The sequence below is a fragment of the Macaca mulatta genome, chromosome 4, assembly GCF_049350105.2.
Source record: "Macaca mulatta isolate MMU2019108-1 chromosome 4, T2T-MMU8v2.0, whole genome shotgun sequence".
NCBI lineage: Eukaryota > Metazoa > Chordata > Mammalia > Primates > Cercopithecidae > Macaca > Macaca mulatta.
Window position 1 is genome coordinate 145,610,133 of NC_133409.1, and position 23,180 is coordinate 145,633,312.

At 49.9% G+C, this 23,180-nt stretch overlaps 1 long non-coding RNA gene and 1 other non-coding gene across 2 annotated transcripts; both read left to right on the forward strand.

The window, feature by feature from the left end:
• Positions 1–223: 223 nt before the first annotated feature.
• LOC144340414 (uncharacterized) lies at positions 224–22,022 on the forward strand. Its single transcript, XR_013416521.1, has 3 exons — positions 224–346; positions 493–547; positions 21,797–22,022. It is a non-coding gene; the product is annotated as an uncharacterized LOC144340414 (long non-coding RNA).
• On the forward strand, positions 4,730–4,889 carry LOC114677935 (U1 spliceosomal RNA). The gene has a single exon (XR_013417099.1). It is a non-coding gene; the product is annotated as a U1 spliceosomal RNA (small nuclear RNA).
• Positions 22,023–23,180: the final 1,158 nt, after the last annotated feature.

A 23,180-nucleotide genomic window follows, 5' to 3' on the forward strand; every position in this document is an offset into this window, starting at 1 on the left:
GAGTTTGGGAGGTCCTCTGATTAACCCTGGACAATGGGCATCTCCACCAAATAAGCCAGAGGACCTCTGAGTTGAGACAGAGGTGAAGAAGGGAGGATACTAGTGCGAGCTGCCCAAGAGAAGTTCCCCATTTCCCCACTCTGGGGTGGAATGCAGCTGCTGTGTGGGATACAACCATTCTCCCTGCCCGCAGCAAACTAGGGCACACCCTTTGCAGTCCAGAGTCCGCACCCTCCTGGTGTGAGCTATGGAAAGGATGCCCATCCCCTGCCCTACCAACCAGATTCCAAGCCTCGGAAATTGATCTGACAGTTTGGAAACTCCAGCTGCAACCCCAGGAATGCAGGTACCCATTTCTCTATTTGGGGAAGGAAACCAGCATAGTTTCAGCTCCTCTGGTTCATGTCCTAGAATTTTAGATAGAACGGTAAAATATATAACGCTTACCAAAAAAAAAATCAAAAACCAATCAAATCCACCCCTGTTTTACAGATAAGGAAACTCAGTCCCAGAGAGGTGAAGTGGGCTGCCTGAGGTCACACAGAGGGTAAGAGGCCGAGCAAGATCTGGAAACAGGGCTCCTGGCTCTGTACCCAGTGCTCTCTGCTCTGAATGAGGGGGTGGGGGTGGGGATGGTGATCTAGACGTGGCTATGGGAAGCCAAAGAGAAGAGAACTGTGCCAGAGCTGGAGGCAGGTTCAGAGCTGGGGTCGTGGGTGGGAGTCATCTACCTACACCTGTCCCAGTTTCTGGATTGTAAATCCTTCAGGAATTCCTGATATTCCACTTATGTCCAAGTTCCCTGCTTGGAAGCAGGTTTGCCAGCATGGGTTTCAGAGTGTTGTCAGCCCTGAGAAGGGAGGCATGGTGTGGGGAAAAGCAGCCTGCTGTGGGCTGGGGTTGCTGGGCAACCAAGCCCAAGGATCACCTTGAGGGAGAGCTGTCCCAGCTCTGTGCTCCCCATGGGCCCAAGGTGGCTTCTAGTAGTGACTCAGGGCTCATGGTCAGTGTTCCTGGGAACAGAGTAGGAAGGGGTGGCAGCCAGCCCGGATCTCCTGTTCCCTGGACAGAGGCTGGTGGACATCTCCTCCTGGTCTCTTAGGACGTTGACTCCCCTTTGGAAGCTGCTTTGAAAGTTTTCCAGAACTTGATTTTACCTGCATTAAATCCTTAGGAGAGTCTCACCTTGGAATTGAGCTTTTGAAATACTTTTCTGGGTACTCTTGAGCCCCTGGCCTAGCCCCAGCCAGGGATTCCAAGGGGTGAGGGACATGTGTCTTCCTTTCTCCTGAGGTGGAAGAACAAGAAAACAATTTCCCTCCTACAGCAGACAGACGTGCATGAAATGGTGAAATAACAAACCACCTCTGACATCAGCAAGGGCCTTCAGGTACTTCAGCTCCTGGTAATCCTCACAGCACCCCTACGATAGATTTTTTAAATCCCTTCTACAGGTAGGGACATTGAGGCACAGAGAAGTCATGTCACTTGCCCCAGGACACAAAGAGGAAAGAACCCAAGGACAGGGCTCCATAGCTCTTTGCCTGGACAGAGTGACTTAGATCCATTTCAAGTCGTTGTCCCGGAGGCCCAGCCCTCACTCCCATAGACTCCAAGCCTCCCCAAGAGCTGACTAGCTTTATTTTCAAATTTTATTTTATTTTATTTTTTGAGATGGGATCTCGCTCTGTCACCAGGCTGGAGTGCAGTGGCGCAATTTCTTGCAGCTCACCGCAACCTCTGACTCCCTAGTTCAAGCGATTTTCCTGCCTCAGCCTCCCGAGTAGCTGGGATTACAGGCATGCACCACCACGCCCAGCTAATTTTTGTATTTTTAGTAGAGACGGGGTTTCACCATGTTGGCCAGGATGGTCTCGATCTCCTGACCTGGTGATCCACCTGCCTCGGCCTCCCAAAGTGCTGGGATTACAGGTGTGAGCCACCGCACCCAGCCCTGACTAGCTTTTTAACCACAAACTCACTCTAAAGGAAACTGGAAAACACTGGTAGGTCAGTGTTTTCAAAATTTTGGGGCTGAAACTCACAGTAAGAAATGCATTTAGGCCAGGTGCAGTGGCTCTCCCCTGTAATCCCAGCACTTTGGGAGGCTGGGGCAGGAGGATCACCAGAGCCCAGGAGTTCAAGACCAGCTTGGGCAACATAGCAAGACCCTGTCTCTATTTTTTTTTTTTTAAAGAAATGTATTTAACACCACAATGCAGTAACCAGACACACAAACATGATCATAGCTCTTACGATAATTTGTAATTATTCTGTTTATTTATAAATATGTAAAATCAAACAAAGTTGCATGAAGTAACACTTTTACTGCCCGTGAAACACCCTGGCATTTTCTATTATCTGCTGTTCTATCTCATTATTTCTAAAAAGTACTCAAGTGGCTCCCTAAATTATTTCCATGACTTGAATTTTGAAAAGCACCCTGGTAGATAGGAGTTTGGATCCCCCCGCCCGACCCTTGTCAGCAGGAGGGCAAAGCTGGCAGTGAGGACAAAGGTCTGATTCTGTGTACTTAGTGCCTGGCATTGAACTGCACCCTGTGGGGACACAGGAAAAATACTCCTTCCTGGATGTCGCCCTCAAGTCATTTACAAGCAAATGAAAAAAGGCCACACATAAAACAAAGCCAAAGCAAGTTAAAGGCAGAAAGAATAGGTGCCTCTGAAGGACTGTATTATTTTGCCAGGACTGTCATTGCAAAATACCACAGGCTGGGTGGTTTCAACAATAGAAATTTATTTTCTAACAGTTCTGGAATCTGGGTGTCTAAGATCGAGGTGCCAGCAGGGTTGGTTTCTCCTGAGGCTTCTGTCCCTGCTTGCAGACGGCTGTCCTCCTACAGTCATCCCTCTGTGCACGTGCACCCCTGGGGTCTCCTTGCATGTCCACACTTCCTTTTCTTAGAAGGACACCAGCCATATTGGATTAGGACCCACCCTGACGGCCTCATTTTACTTAATTGCCTCTTTAAAGGCACTATCTCCAAATAGTCACATTCAAAGGTAGTGGGAGTTAAGACTTCAACATATGAATTTGGGGGACACAGTTTAGTGTCCTACTATGTGTGCAGCACATTAGCTCATGTGTTTTCACCCTAACCTGGGCGCTGCAGGCCTTATTCCTACTTTTTTGGGGTTTTTTTTTGAGACAGAGTTTCGCCCTGTTGCCCAGGCTGGAGTGCAATGGTGTGGTCTCGGCTCACTGCAACATCTGCCTCCCAGGTTCAAGCAATTCTCCTACCTCAGCCTCCCAAGTAGCTGGGATTACAGGCGCCCACCACCACACCCGGCTAATTTTTGTATTTTTAGTAGAGACAGGTTTTCACCATGTTCGCCAGGCTGGTCTTGAACTCCTGACCTCAGGCGGTCCGCCTGCCTTGGCCTCCCAAAGTGCTGGGAGTACTAGTGTGAGCCGCCACACCCAGCCTTATTCCTATTTTAAAGATGAAGAGTCTAAGATAACTGTTTTGGAAAATAAAGAAAAAAAAAGGCCAGGCACAGTGGGTCGCGCCTGTAATTCCAGCACTTTGGGAGGCCAAGGCGGGTGGATCACCAGGTCAAGAGATCGAGACTATCCTGGCCAACATGGTGAAACCCCGTTTCTACTAAAAATACAAAAATTTGCTGGGTGTGGTGGCAGGCACCTGTAGTTCCACCTGTTCGGGAGGCTGAGGCAGGAGAATCGCTTGAGCCCAGGAGGCAAAGGTTGCAGTGAGCCGAGATAGAGCCACTGCACTCCAGCCTGGCGACAGAGTGAGATTCCGGGAAAAAAAAAAAAAAAAGAGAGAGAGAGAAAGAAAAGAAAGAAAGAGAGAGAGAGAAAGAAAGAAAGAGAGAGAGAGAGAAAGAAAGAAAGAGAGAGAGAAAGAAAAGAAAGAAAGAAGAAAGAAGGAAGGAAGGAAGGAAGGAAGGAAAGAAGGAAGGAAGGAGAGAGAGAGAAAGAGAGAAAGAGAGAGAGGCTGGGCACGGTGGCTCACGCCTGTAATTCCACACTTTGGGAGGCTGACTTGGGCGGATCACCTGAGACCAGGAGTTCGAGACCAGCCTGGCCAACATGGTGAAACCCTCTCTGTCCTAAAAATAAAAAATAAAAAAAAATAAAAAAATAAAAATAGTTGGGTGTGGTGGTGCATGCCTGTAGTCCCAGCTACTCGGGAGGCTGAGGCATAAGAATCACTTGAACCAGGGAGGCGGAGGTTGCGGTGAGCTGAGATCACACCACTGCACTCCAGCCTGGGCAACAAGAGCAAAACTCTGTCTCAAATAAAAAAAGAAAAAAAAAAATGAGGAGGGCCGGGGCCAGTGATTCACACATAATCCTAGCATTTTGGGAGGCCAAGGCGGGTGGATCATCTGAGGTCAGGAGTTCGAGACCAGCCTGATCTAAAAATACAAAAATTAGGCATGGTGGTGCATGCCTGTAGTCCCCACTCCTTGGGAGGCTGAGGCAGGAGAATTGCTGGGACCTGGGAGGCGGAGGTTGCAGTGAGTCAAGAGTATGCCACTGCACTGCAGCCTGGGTGACAGAGCGAAACTCTGTCTCAAAAAAAAAAAAAAAAAAAAATTAGGCTGGTGTTGGGATCAGCTGGTAATGGCCAGTGGTCTCCCAGCTGAGGAGGAATGTCGCAGCATTTGGGTTCACACTTTGCCCCTCACATGTCACCTTGCTGTGGTTGAAGCAGGTGGGCTAAGTTTTAAAAGGCCATCCTATACTTACCTGGCAGGGGAGATACTATGATCACGAAAGTGGTTTTCCCAGGGCGAGGCTTATCCATCACACCCTGGATGTGCTGACCCCTGCGATTTCCCCAAATGAAAAAAAATTCAAAGAAAGTAAAAGGCCATCCTGCTATGCAGACAGGAGATGGATGAAGCTGGAGGAGTGGCAGGAGGAAGTGCCTAGGCCGGGCCTCATAGCTTTGTCCAGATGGAAGGAAGAGGAGAGCTTTCCAGGCTGGGACAGTGGGAGCTGAAAGGGCCCACTGAGAACTCCTCCCATGTCATTGGGGTGCCTGGCCAGGGGACTGAGGCCTGGAGAGGAGGAAGTGATGCAGTGCTCGCATGTTTATCTCATGTGAAGGCTTGTCTTCTCACTCTTCTCAAGGCCAGGCAGTGCCATTCATTCCTCTGTGTTCCCCATCCGGCCTAGCGTGCCATTCAGAATGAAGATCTCCGGGTATCCATAGAACCCTCTAGACACGAGACCGTGGGAGGAAGTGGGGCAGTGGGTCTCAGTCTTATGCCCCTGACCTTTAAAGGTGTATAAGGTGTGTACCTGAGGAATAAACAAGCAATTGCTAGTTACAAACACTCCTAGTGCATGAGGGCACAGTATGTTTTTCCCGCTGTTTTTAACTTTCCACGAGAGACACCCTTCCGCCAGTATGGAGTCAGCATCAGAGGGTCCTTTCTGTCTTCCGGCTCGTCTTCCTTTCTTCCCTGCATCCACTGGAATTCGCCAGGTCCTCCCATGTTTCTTTGAGTGAGGTTTTTGCTAGACAAACCCATCTTTCTTTGACTAAAATCAGTCACCTCTCATGCTGCCTACTATTTCACCAAAAGACCCGCTCAGTGGTGTGCTGGTAAGTGTTGCACATCCAGCTCTCCAGAGGAAAAAAGGCATATCCATTACCCCAAAAGAATCAATAATAGTAAAGTGCAGCAAAGTAACTAGGAAGTGCTGTGCTGTGAGTATATGTTACCTTTGTTTTGAACATAATTTATTTAATTCTGAGTTTATAGCATGCATTCTCAACGGAGGCAAAAACTGATTCTTGGTAGGGAAACAAAACAAAAAATCTTGCTGGGTGCAGTGGCTCACACTTGTAATCCCAACAATTTGGGAGTCTGAGGAGAGCAAATCGTTGGAGTCCAGGAGTTTGAGAACAGCCTGGGCAACATAATGAAACCCTGCCTCTACCAAACAAATACAAAAATCAGCCAGGTATGGTGGTACATGCCTTAGTCTCAGCTACTCTGGAGGTTGAGGTGGGAGGATCACCTGAACCTGGGAGGTGGAGGTTGCAGTGAGCCGTGATCGCACCACTGCACTCCAGCCTGGGCAACAGAATGAGACTCTGTCTCAAAAAAAAAAAAAAAAAAAAGCAAAAAACTTAATCCTTTTATGTATAAAGCACAGATATATATCCAGTACTTCAGCAGATATGTAGTATCTGTGATATTGAATGTTTATGAGAGAGTGATGGTAGGAGATTGGAGGAGAAAAATGTCTTGAAAGTCTTCTCAGGAGGCAATGATGAACAAAAGGTTGAGAAACACTGTTCATATAATTTATTTTAATTTTAATGATGGCTGAGTTTAACAACCAGTTCACTAAATTCCTGAATATTTAACCATCTGCTCTTGCAAGCCTACGTGAGCTGGCTCCAACACACTCCCAGACCTGCCCCCTTGGGGTGAAAGATGCCCCCAGGCCCCTGCCACCCAAGCGGTACATCTCTTCCACCAGAAGAGATGGCGGTGAGTGGTGCTGCTGGGGCTCCAAACAAATCAGTGGGGGTCACCTCCCCTGTCAGGCGCTGAGTCCCTGCCTGAGCCCCTGGCCCCTGGGTCACGTCATCCCGCCCCTCAGCGGTTCTCCTCTCTAATAGCCCCAGGACCTAATCAGCATGGCAGATGGGTGGTGGCATCCTGCAGGCCCCCCAACCCAACAGGGCACAACAGGGATTTGTGCCCACGCCCTCACCCTTGCCCTGGAAAGGAGGCTCAGGGAATCCAAATCATCTTTGTTCGGAGCCTCTGGTCGGGTGGTTCTGCTGAAAGGCCTACCTCAGGCATGGGGGTCAGGCAGGGAGGGGCTCACTTCCCATTGGGAATCAGAGGGGCCCATTCAGCGATGTGCCTCCTAATCAGATGCTCCCAGGGAGAGTAATGAGGATGACACAGTCCTCAATGCTTGATTAGATTGAGCCCATGGAAACTTGAATAGCTATCGGGCACCCTTTCAGGGCTAGCTGGAGTGGGGGAGGGGGCTTGGGGACAGGCCAGGCATGCAGATCCCAACAGACACAAGCATGGGGCCCCCAATTGGGCCTTCAGCTGCTGCCTGGAGGGAGGGGGCGCGATGGGGGAGGGGAAGCTGTTCTTCCTGGAGCATTGACAGTGGTTGCTCTAATTGCTTTGGGGGAATCGGTCCAGAGTCAACCAAAGGCACTTTGTTTTCTGTAAACAGGGCGGAGAGGAGGCACAGGGAACCAATGGAGAGGTGGTTCCCTTTCTTCCTTCTGCTCTCTGCCTCTCTCCTCTTTGAACCAGTAGGAGTCTAGGATCTTGTCCACTGATCCCAAAGGCTCTCTGGATCCCACACAAAGACACGGTGTGACTCCTCAGAACCTCATTCTCCAAAGGCCTAGTGGCCTCCTGAAAGGGTCAGGCTGAGAAGCTGCCCCAAACAGCGATGTTCCTCTCCAGCCTTGTCCTTGGCCTGCGTTCATCATTGCCCTCCCATGCAGTCAAGGAGTGGGAGTTAATTCGTGTGCCTTCCGTACTGCAAGTCTCCTAGTCAAAGCCCTCATGGTGGGGTGGGGTGACTATTCGAGCCCCCCTCCCTTGAGGCTTCATTTATATGGTGCACTCAGTTACTCTCCAAAGACTCACTGGGAACTCCCCACTTTCTATCCCAAAGGACTGCCCCTATTGTCCCCGGAGCAGCTTCCAGCTTTGGGGCTTTTTCAGGCCTCCCTCAAGAGTCCCCTGAGCCCACCCTGTTCCTTGGAGCTGTGGGAGGCTGGGATCCAACTAGAAGGCGATGGCTGGCCTCCAGCGTGATGCAGGAAGGGCTGGCTACAGGGCTCCAAACTGGAGTGGTGGGAGTCTTGACGGGTGCGCTGCATGCCAGGGAGGGCTGGCCGGAGTTCAGGAGCAGGACTAGCAGTCCTCACACTCACCATGACCCTAACCCTCACCCCAGGGCCTTTGCACATGCTGTGACCTCTGACCAGACCTCTTTTCCTTCTTCTCTCCATTGAATTAACTCCCACTCATCTTTTCTGTCCCAGTGCAATTATTACTTCCTCCAGGAAGCAAGTTCTCTCATTTCTATGTTTACAACAAACCCCCGTGATTACAATTTTCATAGCAAGAACCTGATGGCATCCTGCAGGCCCCCTAACCCAACAGGGCACAACAGGGATTTGTGCCCACGCCCTCACCCTTGCCCTGGAAAGGAGGCTCAGGGAATCCAAATCATCTTTGTTCGGAGCCTCTGGTCGGGTGGTTCTGCTGAAAGGCCTACCTCAGGCATGGGGGTCAGGCAGGGAGGGGCTCACTTCCCATTGCGAATCAGAGGGGCCCATTCAGCAATGCTCCTCCTAATCAGATTTGAGACTGGTTGGAGCTTGCTTTTTTTGGATATGAAAATTTGAATAATATCTGTGTCTCCACTAGAAGCTTCCTGAGAGCAGGTAGAATGTCTGCTTTTGTTTACCATCACACCCCAGTCTAAAGACTTATTGAATGAAACTGGGCACGGTGGCTCATGCCTATTGTCCCAGACCTGCCTACCTGGGGTGAAAGATGCCCCCAGCCCGCCGCCACCCAAGGCCGAGGCGGGCGGACCACCTGAGGCCAGGAGTTTGAGACCAACCTGGCCAACATGGCGAAACCCTGTGTCTACTGAAAATTTAAAAATTAGCCAGGCGTGGGGGTGCGTGCCTGTAATTCCAGCTACTAGGGAGGCTGAGGCAAGAGAATCAATTGAACCTGGGAGGTGGAGTTGCAGTGAGCCATGATGATCACAGCACTGCACTCCAGCCTGGGCAACAGAGACTCCGTCTCAAAAAAAATAAAAAAGACTTGTTGAATGAATGCATGAAATGAGCTACCACTTCTGTGAGGCCCTCCCATCCATCCCAGTGGCATTCTCCACCCCGTGCTGTGGTCAGCTGTGTATAGTTCTGCCTTTCCAGGTCTTGAGGCAATGAGGGGGCTTAGTGAGAATGTGGGTCGTGGAGCCACTCTGCCTGGGTTCATATTCGGGCTCTGCCAATTACTAGCTAAAGAATAACCTTGGGCAAGCTGCTAAACGTCTCTGTGCCTCGGCCTCCCCATCTGTAAAATAAGGGTAATAGTCAGTGTATTCATGCATATGACATGCTTAGAGCAGGGTGGGGCACTACGTTTTCCAATGAATGTGGATGCTGTTACCATATCTATAACTGAGGCACCCAGACCCCAGGGCGGGTGCAGCCTAATAGGTGCTCAGTAAAGCACATTATTGATTGAACCAGCAAAGTTTGGGGTAGGTCCTGGAAAAAAAAAGAATACTGAGAGGGGAGTGTGAGCCTGCAGGTGAAAAGGGGTAGACCCTAAGGGCAGGGAGGAATGAGACAGCTGGAAACCCAGCTTTCCCCCGACATGCCCCCACCCTAGAAACGTTTTTTCCATCTGACAGCAGCAATTCACTCAAGGAGCAGCAGTTGATTGCGGTTTGTGTTTTTTCCAATACTCACAGAACCAGCCTCATGGTTTCCCCTCAGAGACACCAGCACCACCAGCAGGCAACCCATCCCCAAAGGTCTGAGTTTCAGCACTATGGGTACTCCTGCAAGCTTCTAAGTTTTAACAATTCTCACTGTTTCCCTTTGTTCCTCCAGCCCTAGGGAAGCCCTGGCTGCTTCCTGCGGCTGTGACTTCCATAATGCTTCAGCGTTCTCTTTTTGCCTTTTCAGTTCTTCAGTACCTAATGAACAATTCGGCACATTCGATTCTCGCTGTTAAAATAACTGGTGTGGGCCGGGGCGCGGTGGCTTACGCCTATAATCCCAGCACTTTGGGAGGCCAAGGCAGGTGGATCCCTTAAGCCCAGGAGTTTGAGACCAGCCTGGGCAACATGGTGAAACCCAGTCTCTACAAAAAATACAAAAATTAGCCTCATACGGTGCCCGGCATGTAATCATGTTCACAGGCTACTTGGGAGGCTGAGGTGGGAGAATGGCTTGAGCTGAGGAAGCTGAGGCTGCAGTGAGCCCAGATCGTGCCACTGCACTCCAGCCTGGGCAACAGAGCAAGATCTTGTCTCAAAAACAAGCAAACAAACAAAACACTGGTGTGGTTTCTGTCTCCTGACTGGACCCTAACTAATAGACTCACTGAATCCTCAAACTCAAGGCTCAGAGTGTTACAGCAGAAGCAGGAGCCAGGCCCCCTCTACCTCTGACTTGCCTCATGGCTAAGAGAAACAGTGGTTTCAGCCCTTTTTTCAGGAATCCTGTGGACTAGAAATGGATGTGCTGCTCACGGGGATATCTAATCAGCTCTGGAAAAACTGGGCCAACAGTTAAACCACACAAACAAAAGAGCCACAGCTCCACACAGAACTGTCTGCTGGGCAAATGCCAAAACAAACGGCCATGGTCTCTGGGCCTCATCAGGGCTGCAGGCTTCCTGGGCCCTCACGGAGGCCTCTCAAGAAGTAGGGGCTAAGGCCGAGTGCAGTGGCTCATGCCTGTAATCCTATCACTTTGGAAGGCTGAAGCGGGAGGATACTTGAGCCCAGGAGTTCAAGACCAAACTGGGAAACAAAGCAAGATTCCCCATGTCTACAAAATTAAAAAAATAGCCAGGCGTAGTGGCTTGTTCCTTTAGTCCCAGCTACTCAGGAGGCTGAGACGGGAGGATCACTTGAGCCCCAGGAGGTCGAAGCTATAGTGAGCCATGATCACAACACTGCACTCCAGCCTGGGAAACAGGGCAAGACTCCGTCTCAAAAAAAAAAAAAAAATAATAATAATAATGAAGAAGAAGGGCCTCAGAGTCTCTCCTTTCTGGACTCCAAGTCTTCTCTCATTCCCACCAGGACTGAGGAACAGCCAAATGAATCAGGCTGCCCTGTTCTGCTCCTCTAGAACATTCTGGCCAAACAGGGAGCCTTCAGTGGTTATTGTCCTCAGTGCATGTCAATGGAGTGACGTGCTCATTACATTCGTCTGGGGAGCTGCTAATCTCATCCTGGACAGCACTAGTCATTATGTCACTAAAGTTCCCCAGGTAATTCTACTGTGTAGTCAAGATTGAAATTTGGCTGGGTGCGGTGGCTCACGCCTGTAATCCCAGCACTTTGGGAGGCCAAGGCGGGTGGATCACCTGAGGTCAGATGTTCGAGATCACCCTGGCCAACATGGTGAAACCCTGTCTCTACTAAATATACAAAAATTAGTTGGGCGTGATGGTGGTCGCCTGTAATCCCAGCTACTTGGGAGGCTGAGGCAGGAGAATCACTTGAACCCAGGAGGCAGAGGTTGCAGTAAGCTGAGATTGCGCCACTGCACTCCAGCCTGGTGACAGAACGAGACTCCATCTCAAAAAAAAAAAAAAAAAAAAAAAAATCCACCAATTAAAGAATGTATTTTGATGGCAATTCTCAAATTTCAGAATGCATCAGAATCAGCTAGAGGGCATATTAAACCAGGGGCTGTAGAGCCTCACCCCAAGTTTCTTAGCAGGTCTAGGGTGGGGTCTGAGAATGTGCATTTCTCAAAAGTTCTCAGCTGATGCTCCCGGTCTGGGACTGTACTTTGAGATTGCCTGGGTACGGAGTCCAACAGCCCAGGTTCAAATCCCAGCTCTGTCAGATGCAGTTGACTCTCTACCCGAGAGGGTTTTGGGAGGACTGAAGGGCAAAACTTGGATAAAGAGCCTCATATGGTGCCCGGCATGTAATCACGTTCAGGGAATGTGTTTTCACCATGATATGGTTATTAGTAGGAGAGGCTGCAGAATTCTTGAGCTATAGCATGTGACTTTGAACTATCGTTTTAATCAGAGCCTCAGCTTCCTTATCTGTAAAATGTGGTAATAATATCCTGTGGCTCAGCCCTCCTACAGGCTGTGAAAGGATCAAAGCCGTTCCCAGATGTGAAAGTGTTTGGAAAGCTGGAAAGCCCAGTGAGGGGGTCTGATAAGACGGGGTAAGGTGGGAACGCTTCGTCCTGCAGCCATCGTGTAGGGTTCTCTGCTCTCTAGGGACACTGAAGTAGCAGTTGCACATGCTTGTGAAGCAGGTTCCAATGCCCCTCTCCAGCTGCTCATACGCCTTCCCTGCCACCCCTAGCATTTGGAATGCCAACTTGACATGCCTGGAATGCGGGAGTGGCAGGTTGGCTCTTCAGACACCTAAGGGGAAGAGATGGGGGCGTTGTCACACTCCCAGCTCACTCCCTATCCCAGCAGTATTTCTGCCAGGAAAGGGAATGTGCTGGAAGGGACCGAAGCTGTTCCATCGAAGATTCCCTCCGCAGGCCCGCACCACACAGTTCCCATCCCCGTGCCCTTCCTCCTCGACCCTTCACCTCCCTTTCCATCTGCCCACCCATGCCCCTCTGTCCACCTGGCTCCAGGGAGGGGAGATGGGCAGAAGCTGCACCCCCAGCCAAGCCAGGAGGGCAGCGAGGAGACAACCGTTCTCAGGTCAGGAGCTCATCCACTTGGTTTCACAGCCTTTCAGTTCAACTTGCAGACAGATATTGCACATCTGCTAGTATACAGCTAGTTAATATTAATGCTCTGTATTTTCTAAAATATGTATTCCAGAGGAATGTCCTCACAGGGCCTGAGTTGGAAAGAGCTGAGAGCCCTTGGCTGTAAGGACATGAGAAGTGAGGGGCCCCCACACTGCCAGTGGGGACAGGGAAACAAGTGGGTTTGACTTAATTCAGGGGCAGTTTGGCAGAACAGGTCAAAAGTCTAGAAATGTACTTGCTATGACCCAGGGATCCAGGTCTAGGTATCTGCTCTAAGGAGATATCACAAATCTCCTTAGAGATCAGCCTGCTGGGCAAGGTGGCCCATGCCTGTAATCCCAACACTTTGGGAGGCTGAGGCAGGCAGATCACCTGAGTTTAGGAGTTCGAGACCAGCCTGGCCAACATGGTGAAACCCGGTCTCTACTAAAACTTTAAAAATTAGCCGGGTGTGGTGGCTACTTGGGAGGCTGAGGCACGAGAATCACTTGAACCTAGAAGGCGGAGGTTGCAGTGAGCTGAGATGGTGCCACTGCACTCCAGCCTAGGCAACAGAGTGAGAGTGAGACCCTCCCTCCAAAAAAAACATACGAACAACCGAACAACCAAAATGATCAGCCTGGTTTGAGTCTTGGCTCTAGTGATGGGTGACTTTTTAGCTTCATCCCTAAAATGGGACTTCATGGCATTCCACCACACAGGTTTGAGGAAAAACTGAGACAATGCCTGCCTGTGAGGCGCCTGGGACACAGTAAGTGCTCAATAATATAAGCATCTTGGTTTGGGATCCTCCGGAGGCCAACCCCAAGGCAAGGATTTTGGAGGTAAGCCCAGGAAGCACAAGTGGTAATGTGGGGAATTAAGACCAGGACGAAAGGAAGTCCAGTTTCACCATGTTGGCCAAGCTGGTCTCGAACTCCAGACCTCATGATCCACCTGCCTCGGCCTTCCAAAGTGCTGGGATTACAGGCATGAGCCACTGCGTTTGACCTTGTTTTGTTTTTTGAGATAAGGTCTTGCTCTGTTGCCCAGGCTGGAGTGCTGTGGTGGAATCACCACTCACTGGAGCCTTGACCTCGTGGGCTCAAGAATTCCTCCCACCTCTGTCTCCAGAGTAGCTGGGATTACAAGTGCATGTCGCCACGCCTTAGCTAATTTTTTTTGTTTTTACTTTTTGTAGAGATGGAGTGTCACTTTGTTGCCCAGACTAGTCTCAAACTCCTGGGCTCAAGCGATTCTCTCTCCTTGACCTCCCAAAATGCCAGGATTACAGGTGTGAGCGAGCTACCATGCCCCGGCATAAGTCCTAGCTTTGTCTGCCTCCGTAATTATTTTATGTGAAACAAAAATCAAACTTTCTCTGGTTTAAGCGACTGATTTGCCTTTTTGGTTACATGTGGCTAAATTTAATCTTTATCTGATGCTGGAGACCAGTGGCTGTCTCACCAGGAAGTTGTCCAAGGGACCCAACCACCTTGGAGACCCAGTGTCATGGTCAGGTGCTATGATGCCAATATCACACCAAGGAGATGATCTCACCAAGAGACGCTACTGCCTCTTGGAGCCTTATTATGCAGTGAAAAAAAGGCTCCCCAGGCAGGGATTTATCCTTTTGGCCCAAATTCCCAGGTGTCTGTTACCTCCTCACTGTCCTCTAGCTGCTCAGAGCTCTGTGGCACCTCCCCAAGCAAGTACTCCACACACCCCCAACCCTTCCCACACTCTCCCTCGAAACGTAGCTGTTCCCTCTGCCCTTCTATTTGATCTCTGCTTGTAGGCAACAGCTAGCACATCTGACATGTGAATTGGAGTTACTGGGTTAATGTGTCATTCTCCCAAGTAATAGATGTGCATTTTTGACAGGGCCCTTCTGGAAACAAGGCCTTATGCCCAGAGCTGAATGACGTAAAAATCCCCAGAAAAACAAGAGGCCGCCCTGGTGCTGGTCTCACTTCCTCTGTTCCACTCCTGTTTCCTCCTTTTTTTTTTTTTTTTTTTTTTTGAGACAGAGTCTTGCTCTGTCACCTAGGCTGGAATGCAGTGGCATGACCTTGGCTCACTGTAACCTTCATCTCCCGGGTTCAAGTGATTCTCCTGCCTCAGCCTCCCGAGTAGCTGGGATTACAGGCATGCACCACCACACCCGGCTAATTTTGTTTTTTGTTTGTTTGTTTGCATGTGTTTTTTGTTGTTGTTTTGTTTTGTTTTTTGAGATGAAGTCTCACTCTGTTGCCCAAGCTGGAGAGCAGTGGCACAATCTTGGCTCACTGCAGCCTCCACCTCCCAGGTTCAAGTGATTCTCCTGCCTCAGCCTCCCAAGTAGCCGGGATTACAGGCATGTGCCACCATGTCCGGCTAATTTTGTTGTTGTGGTGGTGGTGGTGGTTGTTTTCCTTTTTGAGACAAAGTCTCACTCCGTTGCCCAAGCTGGAGTGCAGTGGTACCATCTCAGCTCACTGCAACCTCCACCTTCTGGATTCAAGCGATTCTCCTGTCTCAGCCTCTCGAGTAGCTGAGACTACAGGCACGTGCCACCATGCCCGGCTAATTTTTGCATTTTTAGTAGAGACAGGGTTTCACAATGTTGGCCAGGCTGGTCTTGAACTCCTGACCTCGTGATCCGCCCACCTTCGCCTCCCAAAGTATTGGGATTACAGGTGTGAGCCACTGTGTCTGGCCTAATTTTGTATTTTTAGTGGAGACGGGGTTTCTCCATGTTGGTCAGGCTGGTCTCAAACTCCTGACCTCAGGTGATCCACCCGCCTCGGCCTCCCAAAGTGCTGAGATTACAGGCGCGAGCCGCTGCACCCAGCCCCGTTTCCTCCTGTATCCTGTCCTCTCCCTTGGCACAGCTGGCCTTGGCCACAGCTCCTAACTCAGCAAATGCCAGCTCCCCACCCTCCTCCACCATTCTGCCTGAGCTCCCGTACTGAAAGCGAAAGGAGGAGTTGGAACAGAAAGAAAAAAATAATAAAACCACTGAAAGAGAAGAAACAGCTGGCAGAATATTGGAAAGATTCCCAGGCGGGAATTCCCAGCCCTCAAGGCCTATGCCAGCCAGGCTGAGGAAGTTCTTAAAGAACAATCTTGAAATCAGCTCTTGACGTCGTTCCCAGCTCATGGGAGCACCTAACCCCTTGTCCCTGCCCTGGCCCGGAGGGAGGTATGTTCCTGAAGTTGGAGTTGAGTTTTGAGGGACAGAGCAGAGCTAGGGTGGGAGGGAGAGGGGAGGGCAGGGGGGACTCCAGGGAAGAATGGACCCTGGTGGGTAGGGTCACAAGGTGCCTGAGGGTCCAGGCCCTTCTGAGCTTCCGGGAAGTGCACAGTGAAAAGGAGGTTTGGCAAAGCCATGTGCCCAATGGTACGTGTGAAGGTGTGGGGAGGGGCACTCTAAGAGGCTGAACTGACAGCAGCCAAAAAATAAAGTTGGCTGCTCTTGCCTAAGGCACAGTGAGATCCTATATCCATTCAGGAAGCACAGAGGAAAACTGGAAGAGGCTGGAACAGGGGTCAGGCTTGTGCTTGTGGGAGTCTGGATCAGGTGTGGCAGTGATGGGCAGACAGGGAGATAAGAGCAGTGGTGTCACCTGCGTAAAAGTGTGGCTCTGGCCATGCAAGGGGTCTGCAGACTGGCCACCAAGGGGCTGGTGTCCGGATTTCTCAAAAAGAAATGTGGGCCAGGCACAGTGGCTCATGCCCGTAATCCCAGCACCTTCAGAAACCAAAGCAGGCAGATCACTTGAGGTCAGGAGTTCAAGGCCAGCCTGGCCAACATGATGAAACACTCTCTCTACCAAAAATACAAAATTAGCCAGGTGTGGTGGCACACCTGTAATCCCAGCTACTCGGGAGGCTGAGGCAGGAGAATCACTTGAATCCAGGAGGCGGAGGTTGCAGTGAGCCGAGATCGCGCCACTGCACTCCAGCCTGGGTGACAGAGCAAGACTCCATCTCAAAGAAAAAAGAAATGTGAAAGGCCCAGCCATGCACAGAAGGGAAGAGGGGATGGGGGTGGGTCAGAGTGGGGAATGGGAGTGTGTGTATGACTCACCTAAACACCAAGTTTGGGGATCGGCTGAGAGAATCCGGAGAGAAGGCCTGAGGCTGGACATTATGCAAAGAATCATCACATCATCTGGCCAAGCCTGGGAGCCCCAGAAAGGCCCTCTCTCTCTTCATGAATTTCAGTGAATAAAAATAAAAACATAACCCACGGTGAACTGGTAATCAGTCCACTTTGACCAGGGAGGGAATGATTTCTGCCAAGTTCACTAATTCCTGTTAAGATATGGCCTGAGAAATGTTCCAAGCCCTATACTGATTCTTCTCTGTCTTCACTCTTTTTCTGCTCCCGAACGAGGCCCCATATCCCTCCAGCTACCTGTCCTCCCATCAACTCCACACATTTCCAGATTAATCTTCCAAAACCACCAGCTCCCCACTCCCCCTGCCCAGCGTTCACCACTCTCCAGACCTGCCCTTATTTCCTGGCCAACTGGACTTTTGGCCACTTTCTTATTGAGGGTCGTGGAGTAGGGGAGCATCATGGTCACCACATGGGCTCTGGGTTTGAATTCTGCCTCCACCATTCAATGCCTTTACTTCCTCATCCGTGAAATGGGAATAATAATGCCACTACTTCATGTGGGTGCTTTGAGGATTAAATGAATAAATATATACTTAAAATAGTGCCTGACATGTTTTGAGCTCCCAATAATTGTTCATTTTTATTGTTTATATTGTCGTTAGTCACTAAAACTTCCATAGAGGATGGATTTTGCTTTGTATACCAAACCTATCTTGGTGACTAGAACAATGTTGAGCATGTAGCAGAGGCTCAATTAATAGTGTTGATTTTTTCTATTCTGTGAACTCTGTTCCAGCCAAACTCTTTCCCATGACATACCTTGTACATTGCCACCTCTCTGCCTTTGCTCATGCCGCCCCCACCTCTTAAAGGGCCCTTGTCCCATCTCACATAACTCCTACCAGCTCCAGCGGCCCCTCCCCTCAGAAGCCCTCCCTGGGCTCAGAACCTGCACAAAACAAATGTTCAGTGGTCTGTGGCTAAGGGTTTTTTTTATGCTTTGGCTCCAAAACAGAGTTTCCTCTCTTCCTGGCACTTAGTGCTCACCACCTCCAGGGATGGCCCCTAAGAAGTGGAGCACACTAGCTACTATATATACGTCCTTTATCTTGTGGCTATGACATTCAGAAAGGGCTTCCCAGGTGAAGCCATCTGAATTACTAGACATAACCAGACATGTGGTCTCCAAGCCACATTTTCTGGGCTTCCTAATTGGTGAGTTGAGAGACACGACATCTGTTTGTCCAAGAAATCTGAGCCAGGCAGTTCCACATCAACAGGCTGCTTTCCACCCTGGACGGCACAACAGCTGCCTAAAACTTAGCTGTTTACACACTAAAAAAAGAAATTCCATGGAGACCAGTTGACTCAAGCCAGCTCCCAGTGTGAGGCAGAGAGGGATTTCAAAGCAATCCCCAATGACACCAAAAGCTCCCCACCCAGTTCTCCATAAAAAAGAAAAAAGAAAACAAGAGCGAAATTAGAGCCAAGAACGAAGACTGCCTGGAGGATGAGGTGTTGGAAGCTGGAGCTGGATTGGGAATCAGCCTGACAGTCCCCTCCAGGCAGGCTTGTCCACTGCCACCCCTGCCCCCACCCCAGGGATGGGACCCTCACCACTTCTTGAGAAAGCCCATTTCGCCATTGGGAAGGTCCTCTCTGGAAGGCTGGGAGTGCAGAGGACAGGAGACTGACCTTGCTGAGTGGAAGCCATGGGCCAGGCTCTCCCCAGGCCTCATTGCCTAGAATGTCTTCTCCACATTCACCAGACGAGTACCACTCACACTCTAGACCTTCTTCTAAGTGCATCATGTACATAGCTCTTTTCATCCTCACACACTGCCGGGAAGGTAAGCTTGGTTACTTCTGCCATTTTACAGGTGGGGAAACTGAGGCTGAGAGGTTAACTTCTGCCGGCACCACTTGGAACTGGTTGGTGTGGTTGGAAGCCAGTACCGCCGGGTCCAGGGTCTGGGGCTAAGTGGAATTCAGTGTGGGCCTTTCCTTTCCCATCAGAGCCCCTCAAGTGTCAGACCCTCTGCCCCCCCTCGCAATACCTCCGTCTTGCCTCATGCCTCCCAGGCGCTATCTCTGTGAACTTTGAGCTCTGCCCCTATTGCCCCAGAAGGGCTCGCTGATGAGGAGGAAATTGCCCAGGTTTATAGTTTCCTCCCAGCCTCTCTGGCGACACCTGAGCCTGCTGCTTCTCCCCTTCCGCCTCCCCTCACAGTCATACACACAGCCACTCATGCGTACTCACATCACACCACACTCCAACCAGCACTCCCCACGCTGCCAGTCACACATAATTACACACATATAATCACATATGTTCCCATATAGACACATTTGCACTCATACCTTCACACATGCACACGCGCGTGCACACACGGTCACTTATTTCTGTGTTAGAGATTGGGTGAGGACATTCAATGGGTGAGGACCAACAGGTGTGAAGATTGCTTTCTAGAAAATGACGCCTGTCTCTGCTGTTCTTCCCAATCCAATGGAGCTACTAGGCTTTTCCCTCATTTCATGTTTAATAAACAAGCCACTCTTGCAGGACGATGGTTGGTTCCCTCATCAACCACCACACACTCCCGACCCCACCCTGCTTCCTGCCCCTGCCAGCAAACCTGACGGGTCCAAGGCCTGGAATTGAGAACCTGTTTTCTACCCCATCCTGCCCCCTTGTGACGGGAGCCCAGAACTGCGGGCTCTGTGCCCAGAGGTTAACCGCATTTCTCAGGAAGGTTCCAGTAGCCAGGCGGGTTGTTAGGAGAGGTTTGTATCCAACTCCTCTCCTGCAGAGGGGCAAACTAACTAAATGAAGATCCTCTCTTCCTTCACCCTGATCCTCAGGGCCACCAGAAGAGCTGACTGCTGTTTCACAGGCACACTCCACTGGCACGGGAGACGGGTGGGCGCGCCAACTGGACCAGCGTATGGCAGAACCCTTATGATGATCAAGCCTACAGTCATCATACAATCATAGGATTGTTGCCCTATATCCATATTTTCTTGACATCCTAATAGTGCATTTGGCTAAACCTTGGTGAAATAGGCGTGACAGCAGGTGACTGTGCAACCTCTGACACTGACCACCCAGGCCTTTCTCTTCACTCCTTCCCTAAGGCCTTGGAGGCTCTGCCTGTGGCCTTTGGTCTGCTGTTTGAGCTCACAGAACTGGGTGTGGTTGACCCTCCCTTTGTCCTCACCCCCTCCACACACACACAGGGACGCTCTTGCAGACTCCTGGTTTGATGAGGCAGCCCAGGATGTGTCCCCACGTTTCCTCTTTGAGCCCAGGGCCAGTGTATTTCAGGCCGAGTGATTTCATCCAGGGTCTTGTTTCCATTCCATTTTATTTTTAGTCCTCAGGTGCAGTGGGATGAGTCCCTCCTATTCCCCAGGTGATGGCTGGCTGTCATCATTGGTCCTGGCTAGTCACCTCTTGCTTCATGTATTCCCCCCTCACTCTATTGTCATTTCCACGCCCCCACCCCACAGGCAGCCATTCTAGTATATCCTTTATTTGTGTGTGTTCTTGTGCAGTGCTTTGTAGGCATGGATTTTGGTATTGCAAAGTGTTGCATAGTACACATAGTATTGCATAGTGTTGCCTTATTACTATTTCTGTAACAAACTGAATGTGTTACTTTATGTTTTTGGGGACAGGGTTAATGGATAAAACATGTTGGAGTGTGGTGGCACCTTAAGAGTTTATTGAGAATCTCTGCATTAATGATTATGAAAGTGACCGCACGTTTTCACTGACTCTTATTTCCTGAACATAAACTCAAGATCCTGGACCACGGACATGTGGGAATAGCAAGAGAACTAAAATTAGAGCTTGTCACATCTCCAGACTCCACTTTTAGTTCTCTTGCTATTTCCACCACATCTTTCATTACTTCCTCCACTAAAGTAGTTGAACTCTCAAAGCCATCCATGTGAGCTGGAATCAACTTCTTGATGATGGATGAAGCCACTTCCTTGTGGCTGGAACCAACTTCTGTGTTTCCTAAAATGGGGATAGCAATAGCACCTACTCTCTAAAATTTTTGTGGGCCGGGTGCGGTGGCTCACGCCTGTAATCCTAACACTTTGGGAGGCCGAAGTGGGAGGACCACGAGGTCAGGAGATCGAGACCATCCTAGCTAACACAATGAAACCCCGTCTCTACTAAAAATACAAAAAATTAGCTGGGTGTGGTGGCATGTGCCTGTAGTCCCAGTTACTTGGGAGGCTGAGGCAGGAGAATCACTTGAACCTGGGAGGTGGAGGTTGCAGTGAGCCAAGATCATGCCACTGCACTCCAGCCTAGGCGATAGAGGGAAGACTCTGTCTCAAAAAAAAAAAAAAAAAAAAATTTATGAATATCAAATGAGTTAATACAAGTGAAGAGTGCCTGGCACTACTAGTGCTCAGTAAACATTGTTTTTGGATGCTTTTTTCTTTTTTTTTTTTTTTTTTAGGCCTTTTAATAGCCCAATGAGGTAATATAATTAGTTCCATTTTACAGATGAAGAGAACAAGGTCCAGGGAACAAAGTAACTTGCCCAGGCTTGCATCATGATACTGCCAGAAGCCAAATCTAGATCTTCAGATCCCGAGACGGTCATAGGACCTCGATCCCATGTGTTCCCTAGAGGTGTTGTTCAGAACCTTCCTGATCCCGATCTGGGTGACGAGCGGTCACCCACAGGCTGCTGGAGATGAATCCTGGCCTGGGTGGCCTTCAGTCCTCCTTGGTCCTTCTCCTGCACTGTGACCTTGACACCCACTGGCCATTTCTGAGAAAGAACCTGCCTTCTCCAGGGCTTTCGTGGGTGTCCATGTTCACCAAGCAGCCTCTCAAGTGATGTGAATCCTAGCGCCAGGCCTGTTAGTAGCACATATGCATGGTAGATGCGTGCTGGAAAAGCAGGAGCCCTAGGAGCCTGCCTTGGGTTCTAGTCCTAGCCATCCATTGCCTCACCCTGGGGTCTCATTTTCTATCTCTAAGCTTCAGTTTCCACATCTGCACAATGGGGATAGGAACTTTTCTATGAGGATCAAGTAGGTTTTAGGAGAATATTCCAATCTTGATCAAATACTAACATTCGCCTGACCCCTGCAGAACAATCCCTGTTTGTTGTACAGCCTGATGCCACTTCAGATGAACCATCACCCACTGTACGCACTGAACATTTTCCTCTCCTCTCCAGTAAGATCATCCTCTGGATCTGCCCTCCTCACAACGGCCTTATTGCTCTTCTGGAGTCACCAAATCCTAGAATATCGGTGCTGGAAAAGACCTTGAGGACCATCTAGTCCCAGTGTGGCAGACTTATCTCCTTATCAAGGACCCTCGCTGCCTCAAGCAGTGGTTGAGACTCAGTCATTGCTCCCCTCACTGCAGGGTGCAGCGTGAAGAGGGGACAGATCATCCTGTGAGTTACGGGCCACCTTCAGCCCAAATACCCCCTTTCTACAGATGGGTAAACTGAGTAAATGATGATCCCAACTTCCTTCACCTGACCCTCGCTTCAGGGCTACCGGGAGATATGAACCCCACCACCTTCCCCTTGGGCAGAGCCCTATGGGGGTCACATCTCAAGTGATTACTTACAACCATCAAACAGTTAGGGTTTACTGGCAGATGTCTTTGTCTTTTTGACATTCTGTAGAATTATGCTAACAGATTTTGGGAAACAATTTGCCCACAATCTCCGTGACTTCATCCTTGGTTTTTTGTTGTTGTTGTTTTGTTTTGTTTTTTGAGACAGGGTCTTGCTCTTTGCCCAAAATCTATGTGACTTCATCCTTTGTTTGTGTTTTTGAGACAGGGTCTTGCTCTTCACTCAGGTTGGAGTACAGTGGCGCCATCATAGCTCACTGCAGCCTTGACCTTCCAGGCTCAAGTGATTCATGTGCCTCAGCCTTCCAAGCAGCTGGGATTACAAGCGTGCACCACCACGCATGGCTTTTTTTCTTTTTTTCTTGAGACAGAGTCTTGCTCTGTTGCCCAGGCAGGAGTGCAGTGGCGCAGTCTCGGCTCACGGCAACCTCTGCCTCCCGGGTTCCAGTGATTCTTCTGCCTCAGCCTCCCAAATACCTGGGACTACAGGTGCCCCCCAACCATGCCCAGCTAATTTTTGTATTTTTAGTAGAGACGGGGTTTCACCATATTAGTCGGGCTGGTCTTGAACTCCTGACCTCGTGATCCACTGGCCTCGGCCTCCCAAAGTACTGAGATTACAGGCATGAGCCACTGCATCCGGCCATGCCTGGCTCCTTTTTGTATTTTTAGTAGAGACAGGGTTTCGCCATGTTGGCCAGGCTGTTCTCGAATGTCTGGCCTCAGATGATCTGCCTGCCTCGGCCTCCCAAAGTGCTGAGATTACAGACGTGAGCCACAGCACATGGCCTTGATTTTCGTATTTTTTGTAAAAATGCAGTTTTGCCATGTTGCCAGGGTGACTTCACCCATTTTCCATGCATAATTTTAACACTGGAGTGTACTTTAGCCAGTGAAATGTGCATGCTTACTTCTTTTAGGAAAAAATGGAAATATTTGCTGGGAACCCCAAGACAGTTGCCACAGGAAAG